The following is a 15,101-nucleotide window of genomic DNA, read 5'->3' on the forward strand; positions in this document are numbered from 1 at the left end:
TCCAATACAAAAGAGCCCTGATAAAAAATGTTTCTGCCGGCGAGGAGACAATCGCTCGGCCTGGCGCTCCCGCGCCGCCCGCCCGTCCGCGTGGCCTTAGACCCCGGTACGGCTGCGCCCCGCGCGAGCGCGACCTGGGCTTCGCGAAGCCACAGCAGAGGATGGACGTCAGGTGTCCTGTTTACTCCTCGCAGCCTGTTTACTCCCCTCGGGGCCCTCGCCGGCCGCCAGTCTGTGGGGAAGCAGTAATTAGTTGTTAGGTTTGGAGGCTTGGGGAGTGAGTGTAGGGAGTACGTAGTTTACGCCCCCTTTTTTTTCCTGAAGAAACAGGAATTTATCTGTGTTGTTAGCAAGAAGTGCATTGAATGTAATTAATGTTCCGCCCTGAGAAGCCAATTCTCTTTAGCATCTTTGCTTTTCCCTCTGTGGGAAGCACTGAATGCCAGTTGCCGAAGACTTCTTTTGGGGATTAGCCACTGCCACACCCCACCCCAGTCTTGATTTTATTTTGTGGGGGAGCTTACTCCTTCTCCTGCCTTCTTTCCCCCGTGATGTTTGACTGCTGCTTCGATTTTGGGCAGGGTTGTAAAATGTTGCTAGATATGATCCACAGGGAGAGGCTTTCTTCAAGGGTTGTGAAAGAAGTTTCAGAGAGATGTTGTATTGCGGTTATCTCCTGTCCTTCCCTGCGTTGGAGTCTAATTTGCACAATCTTGCTGAGCTTTTGGAGTCTGAGACATTTTCCATAAAGAGGACAGCTTTGGAAAAGAGAAAAGGGTTGTCCTTTTAAAAGAACTTAAAGGGGGTTTGAGAAATCTTTGTTTCTATTGCTTTCAGCCTCTAGAAAGCTACTGTCTGGTTGTTTCAGTTGGATTAGTGGAGGTAACAGTACAAATACAATAAGGTGCTTTGTGAGCAGGTTTATTTATCTAAGTCGACACAATGGTTAGTAGTTATCTTCCATTTGATCCGTAATCTTTATTGGCATCTAGAACTCCTGCAGTTTCTTAAAGTAACATCATAATAAATCTGTTCTGCTTAGAGCGATGTGGAAATTACTGAACCTTTGGGGGCTGAATAAAGAAAGGAGGTGGCGGAGTTTGTGTTGGTGCGTTCCGGTGGTCATGTACTGGCAAGTACAAATGTATTTTTGTGCCTTTAATGGTTTGGTTTGTAGCTCCTCTTCAAAACTTACACAGTTGAATTCGATGAGCTTTGTTGGATGGTTAATAAATGCAACCAGGTCCTAGTAGAAGGCCAGAAGTATGCCTGGGTTACAGGAAATAACATTTAGTATTTTATACCAAAATAGAGATTGGGATATTATACTTTATGTTTCTTCAAAGCTGTGATAAGGATGAGGATTGTTAAGTTTCTGTCATTGTAGAAGACTGGATATGATGCTTGGAATCCTTTTCCATGTGTCTGTAGAGCCATCTCAGAGGAATTTAAACAAAAGAAACTACCTTCTAAGATCCTTGGTATACACTATTACTGCTATTTGGCTGGTATTCACTTCAAGGTGAAATACACTTAACCAAAAAGCAATATTTGTTATATTAGGAAAATTAACTCAGCTCTTAAGATAACTTTGTTTAGGAACCTTAACAATCAACAAATTGGCATTGTGAAATGGAAGATGATCAGCCTCTTCTGTTTTTCTCTGCTTCAGTGGGTATGTGTGGTGAGGTTTCCCTTTATTTCCTGGACTTAATGATTTTCTGTCCATCCTGAGGGAACGTGAGGGTGCTGCCCACTGGTCCACACCTGGGAGTTGTTGCTAGGTGTGGTGAGCAGTGTGGACAGGGAGTCTTCTCAGATCTCTTCATCAAGGATGCCTATTGGTTGGACTCTATGATTTTTATTCTTGAGTGAGGAGCTTCTTTATGCTGTGTATAAGCCATTGTTTTAAAGTGTTTATTTTTGGATTTTTATTTGTATGTGTGGTTCCTGTGATGTGACAAGTCCTGGGAAGAATGCCAGTTTACGTCGCCCAGGAGAGACCTTGTCATACAGTAATTACACATGATTCCGATTGCAAGAGAAGGCTGCACTATTCATTGGGAATAGTTGTGGGTTCAGGCAACACCAAACATGCCTTTTAATCCTGGTACTTATCATTTTGAAAGATTTTATAAGCAGAATAATAAATGAATGCAGAGTAAGAATGCCAAGCATTTCTAAAGCTACTTTCTTCTAGTAGTACCTCTTAAGGTGCAGTGTTTTGTGATGTTGTGGATCTCTAAGTGATAGGATATAATTTCACCCATTTGACAAGGGAGAAATTACAAAAATAAATTTGAGAGAAAATCCGTATTTGAAAGAATTTCTCATACTCTAAACTGTAAATCACTGTTAATAGTGATGAGTTAAACCACTCACTATACACAGTGGCCGACAAACACAGATGAACCTAGAACTGCTTAGCCATGAGGTGGATGAGTCTTTGGTTTTATAAATCTTTCGTTAGAAGGGCAAATTGATTTTCGGGTTGATTTCCTTTACTTTGCAGTAATAGTATGAGAACTCGTAGGGGAAGAAATAACAGTATTTTCAACTTGTTGCTGAATAGGAATTACATATATCCTATCAGAATTGAGCTAATTGGATTTGAATTAACACATCTTTACTCTGTAAATGATCTACTTTCAAGAAAAGACTATATTTTATTTATTAACATCAAAGATTTATACTAATCTGATAAGACGAATAGTCGCATTCAAAACATTTAATTTAAAATATTGTTTTCATTTTCAATATGATGTGAATTTCAGTGAACTTTCCAGTTACAACCATCTTTACTATTACAGTCTGTTCCATTGACATTTATGACATGAAATTGGCTTATTATTTTATGTGAGCTAATTTGCTATGATTTAATAGCTTTTTGTCTGTAGCCTTCAGTGCTTTGAATGGGCAGGTAAAGCATAATAAACCCATGTGTAAGCTTTCCTTTAAGTGTTTGAGACTTGCTTTATTGCTCAATTCTGATTTGTGTCTTTTGAAATAATTTGGATAACTTTATCTAGATACCTAAACTTGAGGGGTCACTATAGTTTTTTGTGCACCTGGTTTATTTTTGTCTTCAAGGCATTTAAAAGGTATAAGGAAAAAATAGAGATGGGTGAGCACTATTTGTGTAGGGTACTGATTGGAATTAAGATGACAAGTGAGAGCAGTTGTACTTGTCATTTTGAAGCAACATAAAATATAATTTCTGAAGGCATGTAAAAGCTGCATTAGTGGAGGAAATCTCATATGCAGTCAGTTAGAATGTAAATTGGGCATGGGCATTTTGGAGGACTTCTGGGAAATCTATTGATTTTTAATGTTCATACCCTTTAACTCAGCAAGTTTACTTCTAGGAATTTTCTGGCAGAAATGACTTCCTGAACACAAATTGCAACATATTTCTGGGGACTGTCTCTATAATTGCAGAAACCTTGAGTAAGTCACATTGGGGACCTCAGTTGGGTGTAGTGAAATGATGGTAATCTGTAACAAGTGGTAAATCTGTTTGTAGTTGCAGGAAATTCTTAAGGAGGCATTAACTGAAACAAGACAAGTTGCTAAATTCATGTGACCCCGCTTAAGAAATGCCCTTATCCAGATAAAAAAAGTAGACGTACGCATGCCTGTGTGTATAAGTAAATGCTACATAAATGAGCACCAAAATCTTGGCAGTAGTTTTCTTCATTGGATACTTGTGGTGGTGGTGGGATTTCATTAAAAAAAAATTTTTTTTTGTGGTACTGGGGGTTGGATCCAGGGCCTTTGTACAGAGCTATATCTCCAGCCCTTTTTTATTTTTTAATTTGAGATGGGGTCTTTCTAAATTGCCTGGGCAGGGCTCACACTTGCCATCCTCCTGCCTCTGTTTCACAGAGTGCTGGGATTACTGACATGTCCACCACTCCTATCTGGGATTTTATTTTTGTAGTGTTTGAGTTGGAAAAAAGTTAATTCCATACATTTCAAACATTACATTGAACACACAGTACTTTCTGAGACTGAAAGACAAAGAACACAGATCAGTATAGAACATTGCCTTTTAAACAGATACTAGCATGTAACTGTGTGAGTCGTTTTTAACCAGGCCTTGGGTAGACACTGTTGCTTACCAGTGAAGAGGAGAGAGGGTCAGGAATTAAACTTGTATGCAAAGGCTGGTTTAAGAGACTTGTTGGGTAATCTTGGGCAAGTTACTTCAGTGTCTGTCTTGTTTTCATTTGTGTTAGAATAGTGATAGAACTACAATTTTGTAAGTTGCACATTAAATATAAAGAATTTATTTTCAAACTCATTGAATTTATGACCCCTTACACTCTTACAAATCTAGGACTGCAAAGAGCTTTTCTATGCAAATGTTAAATCTATTAATTTTATTGTTAAGAATGAGACATTTTAGATAGTAATTTGTTTAAAAGATAAAAATAACCCATTCCTATTAACATATCAATATGGTTTTAGTGATAAATAGTTTTTAAAACAAAAAATTTGTGTCTTTACTGTCTGGCTTAATAGAAGACAACTGGATTCTCATATCTGCTTCTGTATACAGTCTGTTGTATTATATCATATAGCCTTTAGAAAACTATGGTAGTGAGAGAAAGAGTGAAAAAGTCATATCTTAGAGATGTCAAAGTTAGTTTTAACTTTCCCAGTCACCCGGACAGGTTTTTTTTTTGGTACCAGGGATCAAACTCGGGACCTTATGCTCGGAGGCAGGTGACGCAGGCGACAGAACCACTGAGCTAAATCCCTGGCCCCCAGACAGGTTTTGAGGACACGAAATTCCCAGACTGCACTCTGAGAACTGCTGATACGCAATATTCAGCATTTCATCTGACAGATAAACTGCCCAGTATGCACATGGATGCTGATATGTCTAGTGATTATTATTATTGTTCATAAATTCATTTAACAAAAGATAGAGCTCCCAGTGCATTTGCCTCATTATATTCCAGTGTAACAATTATCTAACTTTTTTTTTTTTTGGGTACTGGGGATCAAACTCTGGACTTTGTGCTTGCAGGGCAGGCAACGGCACCACTGAGCTAAATCCCCGGCCTTATCAATTTTTTTTGGAAAAAGATACAGTGAATGTTTTACTGCGTATGTTTTATAGTTTAATGTCACTGTCCATTCTGCAGTATATTTTCATGGTATTCAGAGGTCATTTAGATCCATTATTTTAGGTGGTTTTCTGTAGAACTACTGTGATATAAGCAGCACAGGGAAATGAATTGGTTGATGATTTTGTCTCAGTCATTTTTTCATTTTCTTGGCTTTTGGACATTTCCTTTCAATGAGCCCTCTGTGGACAAACTTTGACCACCTTTCTCTTTTTCTGATCATCTGTTACAAATGACCCTCATTACTTAATCTAGCCTTTACAGTTCTAAGATATAAAACTCTTCCTTCTTCTGTTTAAAAGAGGTATCTTGGGGGCCAGGGATTTAGCTCAGTGGTTTCGCTGCCTGCTGTGCAAGCGCAAGGACCCAAGTTCAATCCCTGGTACCAAAAAAAATAAATAAATAAAAGAGATATCTTGGAAACTGAGAAATTACATGGCATAATTATATCCTTTATGAAGAATTTACATTCTTTTTTTATAATTCATTTTTTACATGGAAATGAAAATCATGTTTTCTCTAATTTATAGATATATATGCATTACAGAAAAGTCAGACCATAGAAATATAGAATAGTTTATTTGAAAAATTTCGTAGATAACCAGAGTTACTATTTTAGTAGATACATCTCTGTGTATCCATCTCTCCTGATACATACATAAATATTAACAATTAACATTAACTCCAGTGTTTTTGGAGCTCCTGCTATGTGTTGAGCACACTTCTTGGTGGTGGGGCTAAGGTGCAGATGAACATTCCTGCCTTCATGGAATATCATCTTTTTATATTGCTAAGTTTTATAGTATTACATAGAATATAGATTTATTATCTTTCATTGGACTTTTCTAAAAGGAAGGTGATTGAGTCAAAAAGTATACATATTTAAAATTTTTATATATATTACTAAACTTTTTCCCAAGAAGTATAAGCTTTCCTATTTATACTTATGTAGGGATTTAGAAGATTGCCTATTTCCTCATGTAGTGCTAGTACTGCAAATTATAAAAATACCTCATTTTAATTTGCACTTATTTGATCAGTAGTGCTACATGTTTTTCATATATATATATGTGCTTGTTTACTGTTTTTTGTAATATACCCTTCGTAATTCATGGCTTTTTTTTGTTTCTTAAAAACAAAAACCCTCTAGGAAAATACAAAAAATATAGCAAACAATAAAACCCCCATTTCCAAGAATAAACAAATGTTTATTTTATTGTATTTGATCCTGTGTGTGTGTGTGTGTGTTGTGTGAGGATTTAACTCTGAGTCTCATGAACATTAGGTAAGTACTGTACCACTGACCTACACCTTCAGCCCTGATTCTTTGTTTTGATTTTAAAGAATTAAGTATTGCTAATGTAGCTAAAAGTTTTAAATGCTTTTCAACTTTTTCTTCTAGAATTTTAGCCTTTCATTCTATTTATATCTACATTTTTGTGTTTATAATGCTTTCACATGATAGTATATTGGGTTTTGAAATCAACATGAAGGATATCATACTGAGTGAAGAAGTTTGTTGATTGACATAGTTCATGTACCATAAAATTCACCATTTTAAAGTGTACAATTGAACAGTTTTTACTATATTAACAAGATTATGCAACTATTGCTACTATTTAATACAGAACATTTTCATGAATGAATAATTTTGCTTTTTTTTTTAATCCACTGAATGTACTTTTGAACCTATTCATGTTTCATCTTTGGTCAATTCATCCTCTTTAATTTCCACTTGTTAGTATTAATCATACAAATATAATCTATACTTTTTTGTTCTCTTGTTAGGAAATATGTAGGTCATTTTCTCTTCTGGATCGTGAGCCTCTTTGAACATGTTACCTTGTGCAAATGAATAAAAGTTTGGACATAAGCCTAGAATTTGAGTCACTGGGTTGTAGACATGTGCGTTTTCATTAGTACTAGACATTGTCAGATTGTTCTACAAAGTAGCTTTGACAGTTTATACTGTCAGAAGTAAGTACCATTTTTCTCTACATCTTTGCCAATACTAGTTATTTTAATATTTCTTATTTTTGATGTTTCTTTGAAACATCGTATATTTTTGTTTTCATTTGTATTTTGCTGATTCCTAGTAGGAAGCACTTTAAATACTGACATATTTATTGGTCATTTAGACTTCTTTTTATTTTTTTTTAGACTTCTTTTTATATCCTGTTTCTTTTTTCAAAAAACTAGTGGTGCTCATCTTTTTGTTTGTAGGGTGTTAATCTTTTGTTTTTGTGTGTGTGTGTGTGTGTTGAAAATGCCCCCCCCCTTCTTGTAGCCTAAGTTATGGATCTTTTTTGCCATGTGAACATTTTAAATTTTGTTAAGTTGGTCTGTTTTATGTTGTCTTAAAGTCTTATTTAAGAATGTAGTTGATAGGCCTGGTAATTTGCTTAACACACAGGTTCATATTTGCAGGATGAGGGTGAAAGACATGGGGGATGTGAGCCAGAGGAGGAGGTGCCCCTGCCTTCAGTGTGCTTGTGTCTTTGCAGTAAAGCTGTCCAGGACACTTCAGATTCTTCATGTTTGTTAATTCTCTTGTTTTACTTTTAATCAGAAGCTTAGAAATGTGGAGTGATCTTGCATGTAGACCCAGTGATTCACAAGAGTGCTGGTCAGAGATAACTACTGATAAATGGTGGTCAATGTTTTCTTTTAAAATACTGTTTTGAGTTATTATTCACTTATATTAGCAGACAAATGTTCAACAATAACTGCTTTTATAGACATGATCTATGATTTAATTAAGGGGAAGTAGCCATGGTAGATGCCATTTTAAAGGAAAAAGTTCTGTAGCTACTTTTCAGGCAAAATCAGGTATATATTGTGGATTAATTTAAGATCATCCTTTGAGATTAAGTCATTTGACAACATAGTGGCTGAATGGTAGTTATCTCCTGGTTTTCTGTCCCACTTTACCTTGTGGAGGGATTTCAATACATGAAGGATACTGAGTCTGGTTTTAAGATACAGTGTTGTATTACTTAATCCTTTTACTTTAAATCTGATAAATTTGCAGTGGTTGAGGCCTGAAAAAAGCTATTACTGAATTTTTAAAAAGATAAGGTTAACAGTTGAGTATGATTTAGTTGTTATGTAGCAGTTAATAATTAACTTTTTGGATAAAACCAGTGTACTGTCGTCTTTTTTTTAATTAAAGAAAACTGTAGCTTACCTTTCCTTCTGATTCTGAGTTTGATTTAAATTAACATTCATTAATGATTATAAAGATGATTAGTTGAGTTTAAAGTTATTACCCATGTTTGAAGATTGATATTCTCAGAACCAGGTACATTTTTAAATTTAAAATATTTAATTTTGTCAAAACTAGATATTTTCTTTCTTTCTTTTTTTCTTTCTCAGTAGAATTCATCAGTTACTTTCCATCCTATCAATACCAGGCCAAATGTTTTGTGTGTGTGTGTGTGTGTGTGTGTGTGTGTGTGTATATATATATATATTTTTTTTTTTATTAAAAAAAACCCAACTATATATTAACAGTTTCCCAAAGCATTAACAACAGAGAGTAGGGAGATTACTTGCCTCTTAATGTTTCTGAATATAGATTTAGTTTGTATGAAGGCTTTCAATTTTTGCCGGTTTTTATTTCTGACTTCCTTCCCCTCCAAGGGTAGAATTGGAAAGAGACTACTGTCTGATTATTCCTGGTCTGTATTCATTTTGATAAACATCATCTATATCTTTTATCTAAAATGTTTCATTAATATGCATTGTGGAATAATGAAAGCTTTCTTAGTATTGAAACACTCTGTTTTACTAAAATATTTCCCTCCATTGATTTTTTTCTCCTATTCCTTTTATTATAAGCAATTTTAGTGGCTCAGTGAAAAATGGAGAGTTAGGGCTATTAGGATTTGGTTGCTTTTAATGGGATAGGTTATTTGTTGACATAGCTTAAGATTGTTATCATGTTTATTGTATGACTTTTCCTATGTATGTGAGGAAATAGTAACTTGCAGGCAGGAAGCTACTCACATAGAGCTGTGGAGCAGCAGGTGTAATCTTGGATTACTTGGATCCTTCCTGCGGTTCCCTCTGTCTATTGTTTCTCTTAGGATGTTGCATTAGAGTTACACATCACATGAGATGGGAACTCTGTATCACTGTAGATATTACTGATACCTTTATCAGTTTAGTGTCTAGACAGTGGAAATTTTTGGCAACAGTGTAACAAAGGCAGATCCTGCAAGTCAGAAAAAGGGTTTTGGAATCTCTAATTTTTAGCTTCCTCACCCTCCTACTAAATTGTTGCTCATTGTTCTGATGCTTTTCTTCTTTTCTAAGAATTGGCTTTGTGTAAACAAAACAATTGAATTTACCAGGAAACATGTGCATTCAGAATTGTGTATTCTAGAATGTATTCTAGCTTTTGTAATAGGCTAGGATGAGGCCACCCCCCCTTTTATTTATTATTTCTTCATCTATTTTGGATGCATTTTTAAGAAGCTAGGCATAAATTTTTTTTTTTTTTGTACCGGGGATTGAACTCGGGTCCTTGCGCATGCAAGGCAGGCGGTGGAACCCCTGATCTAAATCCCCAGCCCTAGCTAGGCATAAATTTGAAGGACTTGACCATCTCCAACTTTTTAAACTACCTAATTCATGAAATATGGGTGCCTTTTGGCTTTAAAAATAAGAGTCATATGTATTTCAGTAACTGATAGGAGCAATATTTAGCAATGAAGCGGGAAGCCTTGGCCTGGGTAAATAGAAAAGATGTGTTTGTACTGAATATGCTCTGGGATTTTCCCCTCTGAAATACTATTTTTCTTTAATTTTTCCAAAAGCATAATGATACATTTTTGATTAATCTAGTGATTTTATAACAATTATAACTATCATTTATTAAATATGAACTATATATTGATTATCCTACTAGGCAATAGATATATAGTATTGTATTTGATTTTTCACTTTTCCTAAGTGTAATAGTTTGGGTGATGATTTATTTCTCCTTTTTCTGTGGTGCTGGGGATCCAGCTCAGGGTCTTGCATGTGTTATATGCAAATGCTTTTCCAATGAGAATAATTTAAAAATTTTTAATTTATGAATCTCAGTATATTGGAATATATTGGCCAGTGACATGAGAAGGGGAATTCACCAGATGATTAAATTTTGGTTATGCAAAGTTATATTTTTGTTCATATTGTTATTTATAGCCCCTATCAACTACTACTTGTAATTGGCATTTTGGAAGAACTCAGGAGCTTTCTATTTATTTAAAACTTCTTTCTCAAACTTGGCTCTTGGCTGTGTGATAAGGTCATTGGTTTTTCATGTTGACAGATTTGTTTTTTATTTTTTATTTTATGTAATGTAGGCCTAACATAATTAGCATAATGTAAATTTTTGTCACTTAATTTGCTTTTCTGAATACCACTTCTCAGATTACTACTTGTGTTTATTCCTACTAGAATAATAGTTGAGAACTTGGGGCTGTAACATCATGTAAGCAGGCTAGAAGAATGTATATCAAATCTTTGAGCATTTAACATTCTTGCAGTGTCTATTTAATAATTCATACAGAATTATACAATCCTATTAATTGAATTGTTTAATTGAAATTGTTTTGTAAAGCAAGTATCCTTCCATTCTTTATTTGCCACATGCTCTGTAATTGTTAAGTCAAAGGAAAAAATAACTAGTTAACATTCCAGCTTGATAAAGGGAATTGTCGATGACTGCACGGAGCCAAGGTTTCTCTTTATACAAAGATATACAAATACAGGCTTTTTAAATAGAGCAGCAAATACATGAGGGTTTTCTTATACTCTAAAGGCTCCACAATATATTATAGTTAATGCGACTTGACATATTTCCCTAGAGAGGCTCTTTTTTGGTCTTATCATCATTGATTTTGGTACTTAATTTAGTTCATTTTCTTTATGTCAGAATAGCCAGAATTGTTCCTCTTTATACAAATTGTGAGGATCCTGAGACAGATAAAAATGAAAAGGTAAAAAGAAAATATGGTAGCAAGAAATTTTTTTTTGTGGTTCCAAGGATTGAATCCATGGCCTCATATACAATAGGTAAATGCTATGCCACTGAGCTGAGCTATACAGTACCCTCAACCCCAGGAAGCTGTTAATAAAAGTTGTGTCTTGGAGGTGGGATATCAGGAATTTCTTGTCAGTAAAATTTGTTGGATTTTTCAAGCTTTGTTGATTACATATATTACCTATATTTAAATGTATGCATGGGCACATTTGCAATAAGCTTGTTTTTTGTAAAAGTCTCACTTGGGACATGAATAGGACCATCTCAAGAAATATTTTCATATTTTGTTACTTGAAATATTTGTTAACCTTGTCATTTTGAATTTTTTTCTTGAACATTACTATGAATAAATGCACAAATGTTTCTTAAGTTGATTATAAGCCTTAAAGAGAAACACGTAGGTCATATTCTTTCTTAATAGTTCATGTTTTGTTGTATTTGTAAAAGTCATGAGATTAACCTGATTGATAAGAAAATATTATTCATATCAGTTACTCTTTATAAGAGAAATACAGTGTGTTTACTATTTCAGTAAGGTGTGGTCATTCCTTGGTATCCATAGGGAATTAATGTCAGGACTCCTTCTGATACCAGAATCTGCAAATGTCCAATTTCCTTATATGTCAACCGGCATAGTATTTGCCTATAACCTATGCATATCTTCACATATACTTAAAAAATCTGTACTCATAACACCTGGTAAAACGGTAATGCATTGTAAATACTTGTTTATATGTATTGTTTAGGCAATAACTGCAAGAAAAAAGTCTACATTTTAACTGTAGTTTTTTCCCCTCCTGAATGTTTTCAACCCATGTTTGGTTGAATCTGTACACATGAAAGCTGTAGTTACCAAGGGCTTACTGTATATGATTTTAGAGCGCATAAGAATGTTCTAAAAATTTGGGACATTTTTTTCTGTGGAATTTTGATAAGTATAATTTTGTTGATTAACATATTTATCTTGATATATAGTGCAAGAAATTTTCCCAGAGCCCTGCATCTGACTTTGTAAAAATCGACTACAAGTGAAAGGACTTTCATTGTATCATATAGATACATAGTAATGGTGTTATGAATAAATGGGATCCACAGTTCAAAATAAAAGACCCATTACCACTTTGTGTGTCTTTGTATATAATTTGAAGTTAAACATTAAATTCTGTTAAGTAAAGTGTACCAAAACAAAAACAAGTACTAAAATAAGGCAGCAATAATACATTTGAGGTAGGGAAAAGATGTAGTCTTCTCCAGTGGAGAAATAATACATAACTTAACAATTTTGTACTAAGATGGCTTTAATAAAAGTTCACATATATGTTACAAAAGTAACAAGTTTTTTTTGTTGTTGTTGTTTTTTAGGTATTGGGGATCGAACTCAGGACCTTGCACTTGTCAAGGCAGGCGCAGTGCCACTGAGCTAAATCCCCAGCCAGAAAGTAACAAGTTTTTAAAAATGAAAATTAAAAATAATTTCATGTTTTATGTAACCATACGCAGATTGACATGAATACTTCTTAAACATAGCTAAAATAAATGATAGTTGTCCTCAAAGGTCTCTTTGCAATCTAAAATTTATCTCAGTCTATAATTTTATCATCTATGAAAACATCTTTGCCTTTTTTTTTTTTTTTTTTTGGTACCGGGGTTTGAACTGGGGTCCTTGCACTTGCGCAGCTGGCGGCGAAACCACTGAGCTAAATCCCCGGCCAGTCTTTGCCTTTTTATCATGAAAAAACTCCTTTAAGGAAATGTACTGTGCATGAATGCATAGCAAAACTATGTCAAAATAAGGGTGTTTTCCCTTTAGTATTAGGTGCTTTTACAAAATTTGTAAGTTGTAGTTAGATTAATTCCACCATAGGATGTTTGTAACATATAAAAATTGGTGCTTCGATCTGGGTGTTTCTTAGCTACTTGAATAAGTTACCACTTCCAGTTCTATTTGCTAGCATTTGTAATAACATTTTCCATGGTCTTAATTTAGGTCTGCTGATAAATTCTACTTAACTATTTTTATTCTTTTTGAGAGAATTCTAAATGGGATTCATAATGGTCTGGATTCCTTTTTTCAGGATTAAGGTATGTATGAGAATGAGGAAGTTACACTCCTTGGTCCTGTGACTACAGCTTGGAATATTTATTTACTGTTTTTAGTATTAAATTATATTAATTTGTTAACCAGAAATATAGAAAATAAAATACTTCCTTTAAAATAAAGTAATTGTTTTTAAAATTTATTGTAACTGAATAAGGTGCCACATTTAAAGACTTGTGAGCTAGCAATACATAGATCTGGTTTGGATATTGTAGCTTGCTAGCCATTACAAATTTGGTACTAAATAAATGTACTTGTAAAATTTTGTTACAGGACAGACAAAGCTATGATAGTCCAAGATCGTGTATAAATAGCCTTTATTTGAAGCATATGGAGTGGGAGCATATTTTGCAATGAAAAGGGAACCAAAGGACAAGGTGTTCTCTACTTGTGGGCTTGTAAAGACTTCTGAGTTTTCTTTATGTTATTGTAGAAAGACATTATTTTTGCTTTAGCGTGCTTAAAACTAAAGGGCAAATGATCCAAAAGAATAATCTTGAAATTCAATAGCAAGAAAACTACTTGACATTGTGGGCTGGAGGCCAGCAAACGTGGGGCTTTCATTGAATGTGTGGGAAATGGGGCAGGCCTGGAATTTAAAGAGATGGTGTAGTACCCTAGAAAAGAAAAGCCCTCCTGTATGATTTGCTTACTTGGAGAAAAAAAATAGACTTAAAGTTTTCTCTAAAGGATCTTTATTGGATCAACTATTTAAGGCAATGAAAGACGTTGAGTGAATTTTTCCTAACTCCACCTCCCACACTCCCTAGCTATCTTCTCTTGTCTGAAATTGGTGCTGAGTAAAATTGTTTATAACAGAAGAGAAGCAGCTTTTCAAATAAAAGTACTTTGTAGCATGTTGAAATGGATTATAATGTAATTCTCTCAGAAAGTGAGCACTTATTACTTTGTTTATGTAGCTGTTTAAAAACTGGGTCAGTTGAGGAGGGGATACTACCGGAACCTCTGCTTTAGAAATTTGTTTTTTTTAGGTCTGAGTTTTCCTCCCCCATCCACTCATGAATCCCTCCCCCACCTCCCACTATCCTTCAATAAAATAGTATTTAAAAGACTTGAATAACCAGTCCTATGTACCAGCTTCTTGCTTGAGGCAATAATGTTGTACTATTTTCATTGGGTGGTCCTGAGTCTCCATGGGAGATTTTACAGGCAGTGGGCTCCCAGATCCTCTTAAGTGTATTATAACAAACATAGCCAGTTAAATTCTGAAGTCATAGAGAATAGGCAGAGATAGTTTTACATTATTGAATTCCCATCATTAATTACTAGCAAATCAATTTATCTAATTTTGTTTGAAGTATTTATGGTTTAAGAAAAGTGAAGCACATTTACCTAGTATTTTGGGATTTACTTTTTTTAAACAAGTCACTCATAAATATATCAATTCAGGAATATCCATTTGTGTATGTATTTTAATTCATAGTTAAACAGTGTTTACTGCTTTAGGAAAACAACTTGTTATTTTCAAGTGTTAAATAGTCAAAACTATGTTTCTCCTATTTGAGAAATATATGGTACTGTTTTGAAAAGAGATGGTACAAAATGATGGAATCTGCTTACAATGAGAAAATTTATCTGATATGTTTATAGTCAGTATTTATTACCTGTGGCATGTAGTAGATATAAATATATACTGGCTTGTAAGTTAACTAAAATTGCTGTGGCCCAGATTTTTGCAGAAGTAATCATGAGTGGAATTATAAATTAAATACTGGATAAACTGAGTATTTAGGAAACAAATTACTCTTTAGGCACACTTACTTGAATAAAACAATATGTTTACATATATACCATAAATGTTGAAATGGTGAAT

At 34.4% G+C, this 15,101-nt stretch overlaps 1 protein-coding gene and 1 pseudogene across 5 annotated transcripts in view; both read left to right on the top strand.

Annotated features, from left to right (window-relative positions):
* The window catches only part of Mllt3 (MLLT3 super elongation complex subunit), a 334,605-nt gene that overhangs the window by 1,560 nt on the left and 317,944 nt on the right, over window positions 1–15,101 (top strand). The window lies entirely within an intron of this gene.
* The window catches only part of LOC147825892 (KRR1 small subunit processome component homolog pseudogene), a 64,554-nt pseudogene continuing 49,453 nt past the window's right edge, over window positions 1–15,101 (top strand). The window contains exon 1 of the transcript XR_015440058.1: window positions 1–15,101. This exon is cut by the window's right edge and continues 49,453 nt beyond it. The product of XR_015440058.1 is annotated as a KRR1 small subunit processome component homolog pseudogene (transcript).

The sequence above is a fragment of the Heterocephalus glaber genome, unplaced genomic scaffold (genome assembly GCF_053883595.1).
Source record: "Heterocephalus glaber isolate CG9 unplaced genomic scaffold, H.glaber_assembly_v1.0 deba00001481, whole genome shotgun sequence".
In the NCBI taxonomy this organism is placed as follows: domain Eukaryota; kingdom Metazoa; phylum Chordata; class Mammalia; order Rodentia; family Bathyergidae; genus Heterocephalus; species Heterocephalus glaber.